Raw genomic sequence first — 20802 nt, 5'->3', positions numbered from 1 at the left:
AGTCGTCATAACAATGAAATCTGCAGTCCCCTCTGATCCACTCTACATAAATAACGAAAATAGGAAGCACTAGCACGTCGCCCGGTTGTAAAAAAATAATTAATACAGAAACTAAGTCATATGCATGCGAGTATTATGTTTTTTAAGTAAAAAAAAAAAATATTCGAGCTGAGATCGAAACCAAAACCTAAAGACAGTGACTCAAGAACGATAACCATTAGTCCAGCGTGAGGCGATCTTTAAAACGTGTTTTGAATCTACTTATTCTTAACATAAGTAATCTGTAATGTGAACTATTCAAGCGTACACATTCATGAGACAGGAAGCAGATAAAATCCGAATACTCCCCATACCAATTTTTCAATTTTGACTCCTTAGCAACCTTTTTTATGAAAATGGATTCAAAAGTTTTCTGCGTGTGTGAATATTCTATATACCAAGTTTCAAATGTGTAAATAAAAATCGTTGAGTGTATAGCTTGAGAAGTGTCCTCACACACACACACACACACACACACACACATTCTCACTTTAATAGATAAATAGATAGATTAGGTTTACAGCGTCCCTCGTCTATATATTAACAGAAAAAATGTTATAGCACATGAACTGCAATCCAAGTAACTGAAATAAAATTGTTCCATTCTAATTCGACTTTTTTTTTACAGTCACGTTTGAAATTTATTGGATAAACGAGCGTAAACCCTTCATCAAAGGTGAACGGTGGAAAAATATGTTTCGTTCATGTTCACACTAACATTAACATTTATAAATAAGTAACGTTTCAATCAGTAAAGTGTAAAAAAGAAATAAGAACAAAGGAAACATATCAAACTGGAATAGCAGAAACAGAGAACACGTATCGATTAGTGAAGTAAAAAGAAGAGAAAGAAAGAAAGAAAGAAAATGTCTCATTATGAAAATAGAGTGAAAGATTTATTTTCAAATCTCATGGAAGGCTGGTCTGACTTGCTATTTGATTTCTCTCTCCACTAAATACTTGAAATACTTACGTTTAGCAGTTTTTATTCACTAACATTTGTAGTAGCGTGGTTGATACTTGAAATTATATAACTATCCGAAAGAACAATACACCAGGTTTTCTCATGTTTATTTAATTTCTAATAGCTCCAAATATGTATTGAGCACTTTCGAAAGCATATTAGTTCTTTTAGTATAATACATTTGAATTTACATCTATACGTATATATATATATATATATATATATATATATATATATATATATATATATATATACTAGCAAAAGTACTCGTCGTTGACTGGGTTCAAAAACAGCGTACGGAAAATGGACTCTGATTTATGAAAGTATGATAGGTTATGAAAAGGAAGGGTTGTAAAGAGATAGCTTCGAATTTGGGGATATCGAAACCAAGGGAAATATGATGAAAGTAAAAATAAAATAGATAAACCCCATAATTTATTATACCATATCTGTTCACACTGAAACACTTATCACAATATTCTGTTGATCTATATTAAAAAAAACCTTGTTAAACTTTGTGACATATTTTCATTCTATGGAGGTCAGGCGCGAACGAACACCCCATAACGTTATTATACCATATTTCTTCAAACTGAAACATAATTATCAAAGTATACTTACGCAGATAGATATGAAAAGTCTTTATTAAAGTCTGTGCCTATTTCCATTCTATGGAGGCCAGGCGCGAATGCAGACCTCGCAATTTTATTATACCACCCCTATTAAAACATACTTAAGTATCATTATGAACATCTATATCAAAAACGTTTTTTTAATTTTTTTTATTTCCATACTTTGTGGATCAGGCGCGTATGCAGACCCCACAATTTTAATGAATCATCATTATGCCAGATCAAACAGACACATTCCTGTGTCTCGATACATCTTCTATCATTATATGTGATCAGTTTTCTATAATAGTCAACCATATAGGAGCCTATTCGTGACCAGACACACACACAGACGTTCAGCTTTATATTATAGATATACATGTTTATATATATATATATATATATATATATATATATATATATATATATATATATATATATATATATATATATACAATATTTATTACGACACTATATATACATATTTGAAATATGTATATATAGTGTCGTAATAAATATTGTATCTTCAGCTCCCACATCAACGATCGAGAATTTTATGGATTTTTTTTCATCGCCTCCTGACACGCTAAACGTATATATATATATATATATATATATATGTATATAAACATGTATATCTATAATATAAAGCTGAACGTCTGTGTGTGTGTGTGTGTGTGTGTGTGTGTGTGTGTGTGTGCGTGTGCAGACTGTCTTGACCTTCTTTATGCTGATGACTGTGCTCTTGTCACCAATAGCCTTGATGACATGACGAACATCCTCAATAGCTTTTCTGGTGCATGTAAGGCCTTCGGTCTTACAATTAACATAAAAAAGACTGAAATTATTCACCAGCCAAAACCAAACGCTACGTCCTCTAGGTTGATGGTGAAGCTTTGAAAACAGTATCTTCTTTTACATACCTCGGATCTGTTGTATCTGATGATGCTAAATTTGAAAAGGACATCCAATGTAGAATTAATAAAGCTAGTGAGGCATTTGGTAGGTTGCGACACAGACTCTGGAACAGCCACGATGTGTCTCTAAAAGTAAAGGTGGCAGTCTACAAATCTGTTGTTCTGACTACTCTCCTGCATGGTGCCGAAACGTGGACCTTGTACCTCAATCATATACATCAGCTTCACTCCTTCCATATGAGATGCCTGTGTTTTATTTGCAATGTTGGATGGCAGGATCGTGTTCCGAATAGTGAATTACAGGAGAGATGTGAAATCACTGGTATTGAATCATTTTTGATCAAGATACAAATGCGGTGGTCGGGTCATCTTATGAGAATGGATGACTCAACAATTCCTAAGCAACTTTTTTATAGGCAACTGACAAATTCTTGCCGTCCAATTGGTCGTCCCTGCTTCGTTACAAAGATAAACTAAAAGACAACCTGAAACGTTGTGGAATTCTCTGAGTTCCTGGGAGAGTGCAGCAGGGGATCGCAGAGAATGGAGGAAGATGTGTTTCCTGGGAACCAAAGAATTGGAGCATAACCGCCTTTGTCATAGGGACGCCCTTCGTGCAAATATGAAGGCAAAACACAAGAAAAATCCACCTAAAAATGAATATTATGCCACTGTGGTTTCATGGCATGCAGCAAAGCAAGGTTATCTGTTCACTCGAGAAGGCATCTTTGACTGACGAGCATATGAAAGTTCATCATCTGCGGAGGAGTGTGCCGGACGTCTACAGGATTGCAATCATGCATGTGGTATCACAGAGCTTTTTGATGGTGCTGAAAACGAAAATCCCAAGAAACGAGTTGTTTCCAAGATATAAAGATATTATAAAGTGGAGGCTATTTTTCCTATATTAATTTTTTCTATATTAATTTAACGTAAAATGAGCATCCACTTTATAGCCAAGGCGATTATAAAGCAGATGCTCGTTTTACTTTAAGTTAATATAGAAAAGTGATCCCCCACTTCTTGAAACAGTAATGTACACCTTAAGGGCAAATGTCACATAGCCTACTACACAATTCAGGTCATTAGATTTCCAACGAGCATTTATTTTTTAAATTCTGATCAGTAGTTGCCGAGATTTCGAGCTTTTAAAATTGGCCCAAAATGTGGTATCTAGACTTGTCGCTAAATTGAATATTGAAATGCTCATATTTTTGGTTCTATGCGACGAAACTACATGAAAATTTGTAGGCTTTTAGAAGATTATAATACTATTCTATGGTTCCAATTTTATAACAATTGGTAAAACAGAACCTATATTTTTAAAGCAATAAAATATGCCCAAATTAGCATACATTTATATATATATATAGTCTCCTAGTAAGTCAGCTTTAGTTTTGCTGCTTTAGAATGAATTTTGCTTCGGATTTTTTTTTTTTTTGGTTGGTTGGTTGTCTCCCCTGTGGCCTTGCCAGGCCACTAATATATATACCCAATTGTATTTATTATAGGATGGAGAATACTGGAGTTTTCATTTAACTTGGATAATTCTCTCTGATTCGTTTGTTGAGAACGAAGGCAGTGTGCTGAGAGGGAAGCAACGGCGGTTGTGGAATTGGGAATAGATTCGCAATCGTAGCTAAAAGTGCTTGATGGACGCCGATGCGTACAAAGATATTTTACCAACATCATTTTTCTTCTTTTTTTCGGTGCATTTATTTATTTATTTATTTTACCACGGCGTTTTAGCCGCCCCTTCCTCCCTACTCCTCTTTTCGTCGCATTGACCTGCGGGCGGGATTGGCGTACTCCTGTCTGACACATCTTGAAGTGGATCGTCTTGCGTATTCCGCGCAGTAAAATTACTAAATACACATGCACGCATATGTGTATCATTTGTTTGTTCAGTTTGCCTGCAATAATTTTGAACGCAAAACATTACGTAAATGCTAATTAGGAATAATGTGATGCTCCCAGATGCGAAGCGACACACGCGCGCGTACACACACACACACACACACACACACACACACACAGATATATATATATATATATATATATATATATATATATATATATATATATATATATATATATATGTATGTATACTTTTTATTTGTTTTACATAAGCTATGCATTCATGAGCATGTTTCGGTCAGCCAGTTACTAGTAACTAGAGACCTCTTCAGGCGATGTTGCTTATACAAAAATGAAGTCCGTAATGAAAATTTTACAGGGATTCAGCAATCAAGAAAAAAAATATCAGGAGGTCACATTACATGTGATTAAGAATGAAAAGGAAATGGTCTTTGATATACGTGAGGAAAACGGAAAAGAAGGGGTGGGGATTAAGGCTTGTGTTGAAATAGAAAAAGAAAAAAGAAACAGAGGAAAACGCATAGGGAAAAATAAAGGAAGGAAAAGATGGGAAGAGAAAAAGAAAGAAAAGAAAAAGAAAAAAGAAAGAAGAAATTTATATATATATATATATATATATATATATATATATATATATAATATATATATATATAAATTTATCGCAAAGTGATATATATATATATATATATATATATATATATATATATATCACTTTTGCGATAAATTTATTCCCAAATATTATTTATCTAGTGCTTTCCGTTCCAAAGTATCGCATGCAAAATAATGTATTCCTTTTGTTATTTTTTACTTTTGTTGGCTTCAGATAATTCATATTGCCACTAATCGTAAATGGTTACGTCCTATTGGAAGTCAAGATATTTGTTTCCATTACATTTAAATTTCCGCATATGTTCGGAAGAACGGAGAGAAAGGAATGGATTCCAAAGGCAAGAGGCCCGAGGAAAGAATCTATTAGAGTAGAAAATCATCAGGTAATTGCGTGTCTTTATTTGTCTGCTTGTCAGATGAGTTAGAGATGCTTACGCCGAGAGTGTACAAGTGCAGTGTTATGAGCTTATTCCGTGGAGTTACCTTTTCTATAAGTACAGGGATGCAATACTGCTCTGATGGAACATGTATTGGAGTTTGATAGACAATACTGGACATATTAGGTTAGAAATTTATTTCGCCCTCTGTTTGTAACGGTTTGTGTATCATGACAGTTGACTAAATAAGCTTTTCTTTTTTCTTGGGCGCCGACGATTACATAATAGTCTCTTTTGAGACTATAATCTCCTGATTTGAATGGACTTCCAAGAGAGGTAATAAATGCACAAATTCAATATAAATTTAAACAGGCGCTTAGCTACTATGTTCCCTTCTGTGTAAATTCTTACCACTCTTTCATATATGGCAATTGAAGCTTTTTTTTTTTTGTTGTATGTTTTGGACAAATAAATTTAATTGAATTAAACTGAAGCATCTTAGATGTGGCAACAATACTTTATATATATTTAATGTTATTTTTTTTTTTACTTAAAATGTGGTTTTAATACATAACAAGTTGTTTGGAGACAACGAAACCCTTATCCTAAACCCATTTTACTCTAAATAATAAGCAACCGTACATTAGCGGGTACCGATGTATCCATTCCTTTCATATCAGATCATCTTTCGATCTCCGGCCTCAGCTCGTCGGTTTGGATCAATCACTTGTTCACTGGGTTTTCTTCTACCATTTATTGGCTTCTTGTTCTAATTATCTGTGCACAGTGAAGCGTGGGGGAAAATAATTCCTACATTTTATCAGGCTTGCACAGCTCTACCCCGAGGATAAGCCCATTAAGGATATCTGCGTGTCTTGATTTTTCATGGATAAATCGTGGGGGTGTGGGCGCAACACACAACACCCACTTGTGTTTACGTAAGAAAATACCATCATTAAAGGAACGTTTATTTATTCTACGTGTCCGAGAACATAGGACATTCAGAAGAAGAAAATTAAAAAATAAGATTCGGACGGGATTCAAACCTGTGCCTACAAAGAGGAAATATTTTTAGCTAACGTCCATCAATTCGGCCAACGAGACTTACAGCCAATAACTGATGTCTTCCCTTTGTAAAAGATACATGTTCGTTCACATTTTATTCTAACTTATATCTTCGAAACCTCTGTAAAATGCAGTAAACTCATGCTTAATTAACAAAAGGAATATTGTGTGTCTAATGCTGGTATTTTTGTTTGACACTCGTATTTGCGCACGTAATAGCGTTAAAAATAAATAGTTCTGTATTATTCTACAAGGCTAGCAGCATAAAACATTTACAAATAAACTTTATGATATGTTCATCGTATTTCTTGCTTGACATTCATCCCGAAGATCTCATCGGGATCACTTAATTACGCAAGTAAAAACAAACATATATCGTTTACAAAAACAGAACTCAATTATTGCGCATAGGTTCAATAAAGAGTTGCATTCAGAATTCCATGACGGCTTTCGAGTTCCACATAAGAGACGTTGTAGAATGCTAAAGGACAAATAAGATTATCCGACGTAGTAATATGAAATTTGGTTGAAATGTCTTTCTAACTATGCAGAGTGTTATTGCCTGTTCATTCCGTGCCTTTTCGCTTTTAGCTTGATAAAGCGTCGTTAACTCCAATCTGGAACTAAAATATGCTTGCAAATGCGTAGTCTGACATGTCTGTATAAATAGAATTTATATAAATAAATATACAGTTTTATTTAATACTACCAGGCCGCCAGACATTGCCCGGTGGTAAAATATGCTTAACTATGATATTTTGATTAATGCTGATTTCGTATTTATTATTATATTATATTGGACCCAATATATAGTAATGATTTAAAAAGTGTTTAAAAAATGACTCCTGCGCCACCACCGAGAATCGAAACCAAAACGTTTAGCTTACGATTTACTTTTTCCCTTTGACGTGAATGCCTGAGTTATGAAGACATGCTTGCTGCAAGGCTTAGAATTAAACATGAACCAATAGCTATTACGTTACGCATGCATATTCGTAAGGCTGTCGATCGACCTTCACCTGAAAAAATTAATTTCTTTAATTTTCACACTTTTGCACGGATTTCCCCCGGTTAAAATCCAAATATAAAGTTTCACATTGGTTCCAATACCCTATATACTAAGTTTCATGTCTGTAGACCAAAAACTGACAGAGGAGTTTAGTAGGCAAAATTTTTAAACAAATATATATGCACATACATAAATATATATAGAAAGGTTTATGTTTACTATAACCTTCTTACGAAAATTTTACGCAAGTATAAATCATGTAAAATATCTGTATGAATATAATTACACGTAATAGTTAACTAAAGATGATCATCCCATAAGAAAACCGAAAAAAAAAACTAATAAGGAATTAATTAAAGTGAACGTTTCAAACGAAGATGCAAATTAGCTAGGTCTTTTGCAGATGCATGCAATTCCACGACCCATAAATAACAAAGTTGTATTTTCTTTTTAAATAAATAGAAAAAAGGGTTTATGATATGAATGCACACAAAATATTATAGGAATATAGATAGAAGATTGATCACTATTGTATAAGCACAGTAAAGACTCACTTGATTAACCCCTATGAACAAAGTATCACCGGAATCATATATTTATCGTTATAAAGTTTATGTTTGTATGTAAAGGATTAACTTTTAAACAAGTTAACACATCATTATCAATTTTAGACTATACACGCAAGGTGTAAAATAGTTAAAGTAAGGGAATATATCTATTTTAATTCAGTTTTGCGCGAAAGGAGTAAAAGTGGGATAGAAGCTTTTCTTTAAAAATGTCAGATTCCTCCGATATCAACATTCCTTAAATTTTAATATCATTGGCGAATAATAAATGATTTCGGGAGAAGGGCTATACCATCGGCACGCCCTTCTATTTAGGAATTAAAACATTTCCGATTCGCATAAAATTTCATTCATAGTCATTCGACACCAATTAAGGCAGATTCCCTGAATTTTTATTTCTTCTTAAAACTTCTTAAATTCTAGAGATTTTGATAAAATCATGTAAGTGACCTTGTCTATCTATGAAAGGAACGATTTCTACAAAACTCTTCTATCAATTTTTAGTCTACAGACTTGAAATTTGATATATAAGGGATTTAGAAGTGGAACACATTTGATTTGGCATTTAGCCAGTAAAAAGTAGTTACTAAGGAGTCAAAATTGTCAAAAATTGTAACTTGGCAAGCGTCCTTTGACTTAAAGTGCTCTTCGACGTATGGGCAAATATACATTTATATTTTTAAAAGTTATTTTATTAGTTTTTAAATAAAACAAATAAATATGTTGCCCTTTTATTGATCACTGTTATATTCATTGGCTTTTTACTCTTGGATACCTGCTGTAACGTAGATATATAAATAAATAAATAAATATATATATATATATATATATTATTATTATTATTATTATTATTATTATTATTTCAAAAGAAGTGATGTTATTAGTTAATGGAAATATTAACTCATGGGGGTGTATAACAAATAATCTGATTGGTTAGCTTGCTATACTAAACAGCACCTGTATATATGAAAACACTCGGTAACACAAATTCTATGCAATTTAGCCTGAAAATTCCCTACAGGATGCAAAACAGAAGTTTAAGAAAAGAAAAAGAAAAACATGTGACATTGTGAGCAGGAATGGTGGCCAAGTTCTAGCGATTTCTTTCTGCCCGCTTTCTTTTTGATCATTCAAAAATGCTCATACATCTGCAGCCATAAAATATGCGAACATGTGAGTATCTGGTACGCATCTGTGTTGTTGTGTAGCCACTGACTCTCAGCATGTGTCATAGGTGACTGATAATCTAAAAGTCTTAACAAAAAATTTCAAGTTTGTTGGCGGTGTATGTGCATGTGTTTGTGTGTGTGTGTGTGCGCGCGCGCACGTGTGTGCACGCGCGTGTGTGTGTGTGTTAAAATATGACTTTCTAGTTCGCACGGATTGGAAAAGCTGAACAGATCGGATCAATCAATTGACTGATTTAAGGTAGGATAGAAAGATGCCAATTTAAAATTCTTTACGGATGAGAAGAGTACGTTGAGATGCAGAAAGACCAAAGAATTATTATGATATTTTGCGAGCAAATAAAATAGTTATTAAAACTCCAACATTGCGTACTTTATAAGGTTTTAATATTATTTTTATTGCCACTGATGCGTAAAAGGGCTCCTGTGATAAAGGTAAGATTTATAGGAGTGAGCCAGGTGAAGAGTTGAGCATTAAGATGCTTGCTCACATTTCATATAAATTTATGAAGATTGGGAAGGACAGAAAATCAGAAAGAAAGGAGGGAATTCCAAAGGCATTCGATCATCTAGAGATCTCTGCCGTAAAGAGATGTGATTTTGCTGTTAGGTGACTCATAGATATTTATGTTGAGATAGTACAAGTTCAGTAAGCTCATTAGAGCTTATTCCGTGCAAGTATTTATAAAACAAGCACAGGGGTGCAATAGGGTTGCGATGCGATGGAGCTGTTATGTTAAAAATTCTTCTTTTTTTTTGCATGCTGTCCAAAAGAGGAGATTAAGTAGTGATGCACAAGTCCAGATGTGATAATAATACATGTATGTTATAAATTATCTGTTAAATCTTTACTTGATAACCCAGCTCCCAATTTCACATGAAAAACGCCTTGGATTGTGTGTACGTCCGCATTGTGTGAATTAATTAATTACACCACCATTCTAAGTTGTCGCTAATTAGGATTTTTACGAAAAATATTAAGTAGTCATACAATGTCTTAACTTGTCGAAAACTACATTAATCATTGAGTAAAATTTTATATTTTGTTTGGAGTGCAATAGCGTCAATTACTTTGTCTAGTTATAATTTCAACAAATGACAGAGAAAGATGTGATAGGTATTTGTACCAATCACTACATTCGCCTAGGAGGTTATTGTTTTTTTGTCATAACCTTATTTGTCTGTGTGTGGGTGGGTGTGCGTGTGTACAGCCTAGCGTCCACATCACTTGACAAATCATCATCAAACCTGGAGAAAATGTTGATAATGTCCTTGCTAATAAATAACTGATGTAATTTTGATTAAACTAGATCAAAAGTTAAGGGCATTTCAGCGGTAGCTGTGGTTCTGTTTATCGTACGGACTCGTTACTTGGCGATATCGTAGTTTAATAAAGTCCAGCATCGTATATGACCTAAACCTCTGATATTAAAAATTTAGGCCAAGATCGACATTTTGAGGGAATGTTAACTTCCGATTTTTTCCAAATTGGATGTATGGGGTTGATGCTCTTTGATAACAGCAAACATCGTGCAACATTTCACCCCAATCAGATAAATAGTTTTTTTCAGTTATCGATTTTCTTATTGCGTAACCTTGAGAATATCATACAATATAGAGAAGTAAGGACTAGATAATATTTTGGGTCCCTTTTATATCATCAGGTCGAGTTATGCAGCCCAACGAGTGACTTCTGTTCTTAAATAAGAAAATTCGATGATGTGTTTTAGTACAGGGTAGAACGATAAAATTGTTGCCCTAAAGAAAACAACGCTGCAGTTTATTTTAAAACTTTTACTGAAAAAATCGATTCAGATAACTTGATTATGTAATAGAGCTGACATCCATTCAATGTAGCCGCCTTCATCTTCAATTACCGCCTCAATACGGGTGTGAATCTCAGAGTATGCCTTTTCCACAAGCGCCGTCCGGAACTCAGCGAATGGTGGTGATTGCACCAAAGGATCATCAGACTTTTCAGCACATCCAGGTACACTTTGGCGTTGACTTTCAAGCCGACTTCGAAGATATGAGATAGAATGATGTGTCCCTCAATTGAAACCATGCCAAAGACCGTAATCGTAAATTGTCCGATGCAGTGAGCTGTGCCCTCAAACGTTGGACCATCCGTATTTGCATTTTAAAGGTGCTGGTAATGGTCCTGTTGTCATAACTTGGATCGGCAAATAGCATGAGTTGTACAGTGGCGCATCTCCGATCTTGCTCGTTGAATATTGCGTCACTTTCAGACATGATAGAAGGCTCCTATCGCTCTTGGGATTTGTATACAACTCGCCGACTAGTAGATGGTTTACAACAAAAATAGAAAACCAGTTCTCATCAAACAGAAATGGAATCATGTCTTTTCTATGGCGACAATTATATCGTTCCACCCTGTTAACTACAGTTAATTCGATTCTAAGTTAATGCTATGCCCACGTACAGAAAAATAATATTCAACTAGTTTCTTTTCATTTCTGACGATGAGCACTGAAGCAGGGGTAAAGAGTTTATAAAATAAGAAGCAGTCGTTGTTCACATGCCATCAAACGGCATAAACGCTCCTTAATATGGTGGGTTTGCGAATTACGTATTCGAGCGTAAAGTAGTAAACGGAAGTCATCACAATAGACCGGATGTAGTGGTGTCAACACTTCTAAAAATGCTTCTTCTGCTGAAATGGATTCGTTCTAAGAAACATCATTCTTATTTCCGCTTTGAGCTTTGCCGTTTAGAAATTAATTTATTATATATAAAAAAAAGAAAATATTTCCAGCTTTTAAAAAATATATAAAATATAAAGGTTGCTCGACGCTTTATTTTCAAACGTTACTAAGTTATATTTCTTATAAGAAAAGGTGATTTTATTGATTTTGTGAAACCAGATGAAAACAAAACAAACATCCATTTTATGTTGCCCATCCTTAAAAGGGCTATAAATCTAGAGAAAGAGGTACTGTAATTGATTAAATGTCCCCTACTTCCTAGACTAGGGGTCACCAATTGACCAGTACAAAGCCGCGAAGCATTTGGTACAGACGCCGAAAGGACAAAAGGTTTTATTTTTATTTTTATTGACTATCTCAACCTGGTCTTCAGGTGGACAAATGATGGCAAATGTCCCATGTCCGTCCACCTAATAATTTTGATGACCTTAAGGCTAATTTGTTTAGTGTGAAATATATTGAGCCTGTAACTAATTCAGAGTCTAGTATCAGTTGTGTTTTTGATAGTCACCTTATTTTGGAAACGAAAAAAGTTTTTTTTTATTATTATTATTCTCCTTTAAGAGGAAAGGGGCATACGTTTATTGATAGTGTTTTTAGCGGAAATTTGACACCCGATTTCTTGGAGAGCAAACAAAGATTTTACCACTAGGCATAAATGTAATGGAAATAATAATATTTTTAATAAACGTGTATATATATATATATATATATGTGTGTGTGTGTGTGCGTGTGTGTGTGTGTGTGTGTGTGTGTGTGTGTGTGTGTGTGTGTTTCAAACCTCTTTCCTATGATAAGAAGAATTCCATTTTTCGAAACTCAATAGAATATGGTTTATTTGTACACCTTGTCGGATAATTAAGATTTTGTCATAATTTCCTTACAGATTTATAAAATGTTTTTTTGAAAATAGAAATAAATTTACAATAATAAGATTTTTATTTTATATATATATATACATATGTATGCATGTATTTCTATAAAAAAATTTCGTGTGTGTATTGATATTAATATGAAAAACATTTTTTCTTTTTATTTAAAAAGAAAATGTGGCTTTGTTATATATGGGTCGTGGAATTGCATTCATCTACAAAAGATCTATTTAATTTGCATATTCTTTTAAACATTTATTTTAATTAATTCCATATTAGTTTTTCAGTTTTCTTATGGGATGATGATCTTTAGTTAACTATTACGTGTAATTATATTCATATAAATATTCTACATGATTTATACATGCGTAATATTTGCGTAAAAAGATTATAGTAAACACAAACCTCTTCCTGTATATATTTATGTATGCGTGTATATATTTGTTTAAAAAAATTTGCCTACCAAACTTCTCTGTCAGTTTTTGGTCTACAGACATGAAACTTAGTATATAGGGTAATCGAACCCATACAAAACTTTATATTTAGGTTTTAGCCGAGTAAAAAAGTGTGAAAATTAAGGAAATGGAATTTTTCAGGTGAAGGTCGATCGACGGCATTACCAATACGCATGATTACACGTCTCGTTATGTTGCCAAGAAGTTGGGTCTCATTTTACGTTAAATTTATATAGGAAAGTGATCCCCACGCTCAAATGTAACATTTTAATTATTTTAAACAAACAATCCTCCTTTTATATTATCTTTAAAAGCCGTTGAAACGTATTAGACAAAAAAAGTAGATTTTCATTTCTCTGTAGGCGGTAACTACGCTGGGGGAGGTCGTAAAAGAAACCAAAAAAGTACTTTTTGTTGTTATTGTTGTTGTTGTTGTTTACTTTAGAAAAACATATTTGCTTTGTTTTGTTTTGTTTTTTTGTTAGAAAACAATTTCAACTCGCAATGAAAGATACAAATAAAATAATCGTAAATAAATAATTTTAGTAGTTTTTTTTTTAATCAAGTTCTAGTTTTAATCACGCACAACTTTGGTAAATAATTTTTTTGATATGTAAGTGCACCTGAACAATCGCCCCCCTTACAATTTTTTCGTCTTTTTCAAGTATTTTTTCAGATTATTGGACACTAAGCTACCAGATTATAAAAAATTGAAAAAAAAAATCAGTAAAGATTTGGAAAGGGGTTCAGTTTCAGATACAGCGTTCTAGCAAATCGATTCCCCGTTTTTAGAACCGATTTACAGCCCCGATTTGACGTTGGCCCGTTTAGCCAAAAACGAAAATAATAATGGCGGGGTGGGCACCATTATTATTTTTATTTTATTTTATTTTATTTATTTATTTTTTGTGACTTTTTACTCTGAGAAAGTTTCGGTCTGCCCCCCCCCCTCCCGTTATTATTTTTTATTTATTTATTTACGACTTTTTAAAAGGTGTTTTTGCATTTAATGACCCTAGCTATTTTTTAAATAGTACTAGTCTAACTGTTGGCACTTTAAGGAGAATATTATAAAAAGTGATTTAGAGATTATAGAGTCTTTTATTGTTCTCAGAAAACATTTTTAAGTGATGAGTGAAAAAAATAATACTCAGGAAGCCTCAAGAGCACCACTGCAAGCACTAGTTAAAATTAAAGAGGCTCTACTAAAAACTCTACTAAAACCATGTTTCTACGTCCCCCTCCTTGAAGAGAAAATATTTTTAAGTAAGGCTTGAAAATAATAAATCGTTAAAATCCACAGGAACGCTACTAAAAGTTTCAGCTATTGCCTTAGATATTAGTTCATTCGTTTTTCCCTCGTACTTATTATATAACGTGGTGTAATCGGTAAATATATCCATTTTGGGGATAATTTTATCAGGGAGGTAATTTACGAATATCATGAATAATACAAACACACCTGTGTTTATATTATGTTGTTTTGATATACGGCCACCAAGGACAACCTGGATTTTTCTCTTGTGTAAGAAGGATATGATTATATTAAGTATTCGTCCAGTAATGCCATATGATAAAATTGTCATAAGAAGACCTTTATGCCAGAGCCTGTTAAAGAGCTTAGACATATCAAGGGCTACAGCCCCAGCCTCCATCTCTTTATCCGGTGCGTGGCTTATTCGTTCAGGGATTACGCTTCTGATATCTGCAGTAAAATCCGTACTGTAGGTTGGAAGAAAGTTTAGTATCTATGGACTGGTGGACTGGTGGACTAGTGCTTGATTAATTAAGGACTCAAAGATTTGGACGATGAGAGGAAGCAGGCTAATGGGAGGATACTTGAGTGGGTCAGTTCTTTCACGGGAATTCTTGAAAACTGGTACCACAGAGACAATTTTCCAACATTAAGGAAGCAATATTCGGTAAGACATTTGTTGAAGATCTTTTGAAGAACTAGGGCAACCTCAGCGGAGCATGTTTTTAATAGTCTAGCAGGGATGAGATCAGGTCCACACGCCTTCAAAGTGTTTAGGTTTTTTATGATATCACAGACTTGAGAATGGGTGAGTTTCAGATCGTCTAGTGTGTGTGTGTTCGAATCGTTCGACTGGTAGTAATCGTGACACCCTGCACTGAAGAATCCCGAAAGGATGAAACACTAGTGTCTGTAGGTATTTAATTATAATAGTAAAAAAAATAATTATATATATATATATATATATATATATATATATATATATATATATTGTTATGATGACTGAACTTATGCTTTTACGACCTGAAAGTTTCATCTCTGTTGCAGATATTGACGGTAAGAAAGAAAAGTAAGAAGCTAAGATTGAATTCCTCTGTGCAGAAAAAATTGGATCTATCAATATTCGTAGACGCCTATTGAATGTTTACGAGGCCGATTCAGTTGATGTCAGTACGGTTCGTCGATTTCAGAGTGGCAACAGAGATTACAGTAATAAAGCCTGCTCCGGACATGCACATCCATCACCGTATCGCACGCAATGATAATGACAATGCCTATGTAGAAAAATAGATTCTGGAGCACAAAAGGTCGCTAATTTTATGGTGGCACTCTCGTTTCGTTTTTAGCCAGTTCCAAATAATATTATGGATTCAAATCAGGTGAAAAAGGAGACCAAGAGTTCTTGTCCAAAATACCTGTCCCAAACTCATTCTTTTGAGCAAGTAATTTACTGAAATTTAATATTAACTTACTTACACTCACAGCCTATTTATCAATATCACGTGCCCTAATCGGATTAACTTCAAACATCCAATGCCATAATTTCTTTTTAAAAAATAATAAACATATAATATGATTGGGCAATTTTATATGCAATATTCTTTTTATATTGAATTTTGAAAGTTTAAATTAATTATTACTTTGGTCACTAAATTATTAATTAAACTAAATTTTTATAGAACTATAATTAACTATTATTAACGTATAAATTTTGTATTTATCACTATATATAAAATGTTTGGATGTGAAAAAACTTCCAAAATTGTCCGTATTTTAATTGGATAAGGATTTGTTTGGAGTTTACATGATTTTCTATTCAGCAGTTTAAATGTTTCCAAATTCATTTTAAATTTTAAAGGATCTAAAAAGAAGTAAAAATATTGATTTACGTAATAAAATAATTTAGTAATTAAATAATTTAAAACAGGATTTTTGAAATTTCGTTTTATTTAAGGTTTCAATAAACATTCGATAAATAGTTAAAAAAAAAAAATTATAGTGTGTAAGTCACGTAGAGCTGAAAAACACTCGCGCACACTAGGGTCTGCCAAACGATTGTGAAAAATGAACCGCATGTTTCCGTGACGTCAGATTTGTGTTAATTATACGAACTATGGAAAAGTAGAAGCGACTTAATGATTTTTAAAACCTTTGTTTATCTTCTTCAAACTGCAATTAATAATTAATCTTTGTTATAATTTTGTCAGGTTTTAAGATTTACACAGTTTAACGATTAATAATATTATAAACATTTGTATATTAAATATGAAATACGGTTTTACTGAATGTTCTTTTGGTTACCTTCGGGCTTCCATATTTTGTTCGGTAAAAAGAGGCATACAAAATATGAGGGGGAGCTACAAAATGCTTAATATTTATGTAATAATATTTTCAAATTGGTTTTAATCTGGCGATAAAATAGCTGACAAGAGTCATGTTTATATTAAAACTTAATATTAAAAAAAAATTTAAACACAATTAATTAAAAATCTAACATTTTGAAATAATGGAATTTTAATCGTTTTACTCTTTTAAAAACTAATTAAATTGTAGGAAGTTTCTTTTTTTTTTGGCAATTCAACTGATTATAGTATATATTAATTCGAAAAAACGCTATTTAAAAAAAAAACATAATAATAAGACTTCAAGATAATGTTTTGTTCAATATGTGTATTTAAATTTAAAAAAATAAATATATTTTACTTATTTGAACTCTTATGTTTCATAATAAATAGAAATGTCGATAAATTTAAATATATTTTGTTCAAATTTTTAAAACATAAATATGGGGGGGGGAGATATGCACTAAAAAATATTTCCCCTTGTATATTTTATATGTAATTTCATTCTAAAATGGATAAGTATCGAAAATTTCACGAAAATCTGACAATTAGTTGATTTTTGCTAGATTTACATAGGTATGTTTTCATGTTCGAAATGCTTATTACATGGGAACGTTATTTTAAAGCGCCAATTATGTAAACACGATTTTCCTTTCGCAATTTCATTATTTTCGTACGATGAAAAAAACTGTTTTAAATTATTACTAGTTTATTTTGCCGTTCTTCTTTTAAATGGTACAAAAGTTATATTGATAATATTAATTTATAATAAAGTTACATCGTTTTACATAGGGGGGTAATTCTGTGGTGACTTTTGGAGTGCCTAGCGCACCGCACCGCACACATACACAAATACGAAATGTGGTCGAACACTTTTATTTATATAAATATGTGTTTGTTAAGAAGAAAACATTTAAAATAAAAAGACAAAATAAACACCAAGGCCGCCAAGACGGATAGGATCTCCAATATTCGCTCCGGTATGTTAACGATGCTTCATTATATAGCGGTGACCTACACATCTTTCTCCCAAGAAAGCGACGAGAAAATGGGTCGCGGGGATCGTCAGAGTCGCATTCGTTAGGAGGATAAGAACTGCCTCAGCGTTTTCGTATTTCTTATTTGTTTGTTTGTTCCACTACCACACCTTCGCCCCTACTCTCTCTCTCTCTCTCTCTCTCTCTCTCTCTCTCTCTCTCTCTCTCTCTCTCTCTCTCTCTCTCTCTCTCTTCTTTTCTCTCTCTTTCCCTCTTTCACTCTCTATCTGTCTTCGTACTAACTTTCGTTCTGGATTGGGCTTGTTTTATTCAGATATGCGACACTACGTGTAAACAAAAGGTAGTACCCACACTCGTAACGTAATTTGTTGGTCTAATAAAAACCTGCGTCTCAAGCAGTAGTATGTGCATATTTAGTCTGACGTATTCCTTAAAGATTAAAACACGAAGTGTAGCCACACAAATATTCTTATGCAGCTACTGTTCTACTCAAAAGGAAAGTACATAAATTATATCACATTATTTTATGTGGGAACACGTGCGTATATATATATATATATATATATATATATATATATATATATATATATATATATATATATATATATTTATATATATATATATATATATATATATATATATATATATATATATATATATATATATAGCTCGATCAAAAAAAAAGATAAGTTTATAAATATTAATTCTTTAATATTTATAATTTACTTTAATTTTACCATCTTGGATCATTTTGGTAAATTCAATTGTAATTTTCATTTTATATATATATATATATATATATATATATATATATATATATATATATATATATATATATATATAATTAACTGAAATTTTTAAATACTAACAGATTACATACTGTAGAATACTGTGAAATCAAAGTGTTCATCCATATTAGTATAAATATTTATAAGGCAATTTTTATCAGATAAAAAAGTTCAATATATGAGATAGAGTAATAGTATAAATAAAAATTTATCGTTAAATTCGGTAAATTCAAAAATTGCGACAAATTTATTATTCAACAAGGAATACAAAACTTTAACATTTTTTCCTTAATCCATGAATTTTTAAGAAATGGCTCGTCTTATCAGAGGAAATGTTTTTAGCAAAATGAAGTTTATTAGTAGTTATAAATTTTGATATTGCGCATATATATTGGAAAACTAAAAGAAGCAAAGATTGAAAAAAAAAACAGGATATTCCATGTATAAATGCAGAAAAAATCTAGGCACCACCGCAAAACCCAATGCAATGAAAAAAGGTATAACCCATAATCAACTGATTCTTGATTAATTATATTTTAATACAATAGCCGGGATGAAATCAGGTCCTTCAAGGTGTCCACGTTTTTTATGATATCACGAATATGAGAAGGGGTGATTTTTCTATCATCGAGTATGGCTTCTGTCTGCAAAGGGACGTTTTAGGAGGGAGTGGTTTATTGTGTCCATAGGACTCACGGTGGAGTCACCAGATATAGGACTGTGACTTATGAGTTGGCATTCACCAATTCGTAGTCGGAATTCATCGTCATTAGAGATCAAGGTTGCAGGTGGAGGGGTATCTATAAGTCGAAAGTGGTAGAGTATCACTGGGACTGTTAAAGATACATTTAAGCAGATCTCCGATTTACAGAAGGGTCCTATCGAGTCACATCCACATCCATATAAATTTAAAAGGTGTGAATAACTTCGGAAAAATAACGACATTCGAATAAGAACTCGAGATCGCTGTGTTGGAACACAAATAACATTTATTTCCCTGTTTAATAAAAAGTAATTCAAAGTATTTCAACATCAAGGTTTTTGCAACAAGTCTTCATTGGACAGTCTTTTCTTATGTATGACTCGAAGCAAAGGCAAAAAGTTCATGATTACAGATTTTCATGTTGAGAGGGAACACGCGTGGTTATTTTCTGGAGGGAAGATAAAATTATTATTGTGCGCGCGCGCGCGTGTGTGTGTGTGTGTGTGTGTGTGTGTGTGTGTGTGTTCAATACGTATGCAAACAGCAGTTCGAAATAACCTGTTAAAAAGAATTAATTTTCGTTCGATATAGTACTTTCCATGTTGAAAATTTAGGTGTATGACGCGCGCGAAATCATGTTAGTGGTTTAACGTCACAAGGACAGAATCGCCAGTGATGTGGTTTACTTCTAAAACTGCATTCAGGACTAGTTTGATTTACGCCCGCAAAAGCTTATATAAGGAGAGTTCTAGAACGTTCTTGACTATTTGTTGTATTACTGCGCGCGAAACGTAACGTAGTCCTTTTATCGCATGTGTGCAAATGAGAAAATTACGACGTTGTGTCTTTACGCGTACTTCATGTTGAAAACGGTGATTGCTATGAAATGTCTCTGCCGCAGACTTGTTCCGGCCGTATATAGCGGATGCTACACGTCTAAAGTGGAGTTGGAGGCAAACCGCCGGGTAAGCAAGTTAGCCGTCTCGCTTACCGTGCAGACAACTTTATTGTCGTTGGAAAAAGGGGAAATTGATGATCGACCATTATTTACTACACTGTTATAGATTCTCCAAAAATCGCGAGTTCCCATTTTCTGCAACTCAATGCGTTTCTGTCAGTTTTGGTATGCCTTCTCTTGCTGCAGCTATTTCCCTGGTGGCTTCCCAGTCGATCTTCTTGAAGTAAATAGTCAAGAGTTTAGGGTGATGTCTAATAATATCACAGCGTGATCAAGCATTCCCGAGTGGCCTATGGGCATTTGTTACACAATCCTCGGGAGCTATGATAAGAAATAGGCCTAGAAGTGAGGTTTGCTAATCCTAAAGATCTGGGAGATGGATCGGGAACATGATAGTTTGTGTCAGCGAATGGGATATAGAAAAGCTACATATGTCTATCCACCCCCTTCGATGGCATTTGCAAATAAATTTGCGTCATCGCA

General features: G+C 33.2%; 1 protein-coding gene across 1 annotated transcript in view; it reads left to right on the top strand.

Moving 5' to 3' along the window:
* LOC145252422 (S-crystallin SL11-like) overlaps window positions 1–20802 on the top strand; it is a 137411-nt gene that overhangs the window by 26050 nt on the left and 90559 nt on the right. The gene's annotated exons all lie outside the window — the stretch shown is intronic.

This window comes from Euprymna scolopes, chromosome 29 (genome assembly GCF_053919585.1).
Source record: "Euprymna scolopes isolate OS-2025 chromosome 29, ASM5391958v1, whole genome shotgun sequence".
Taxonomy (NCBI): Eukaryota; Metazoa; Mollusca; class Cephalopoda; order Sepiida; family Sepiolidae; genus Euprymna; species Euprymna scolopes.
Note: the sequence above shows the minus strand (reverse complement) of the source record. Positions and strands in the feature narration are given on the sequence as shown.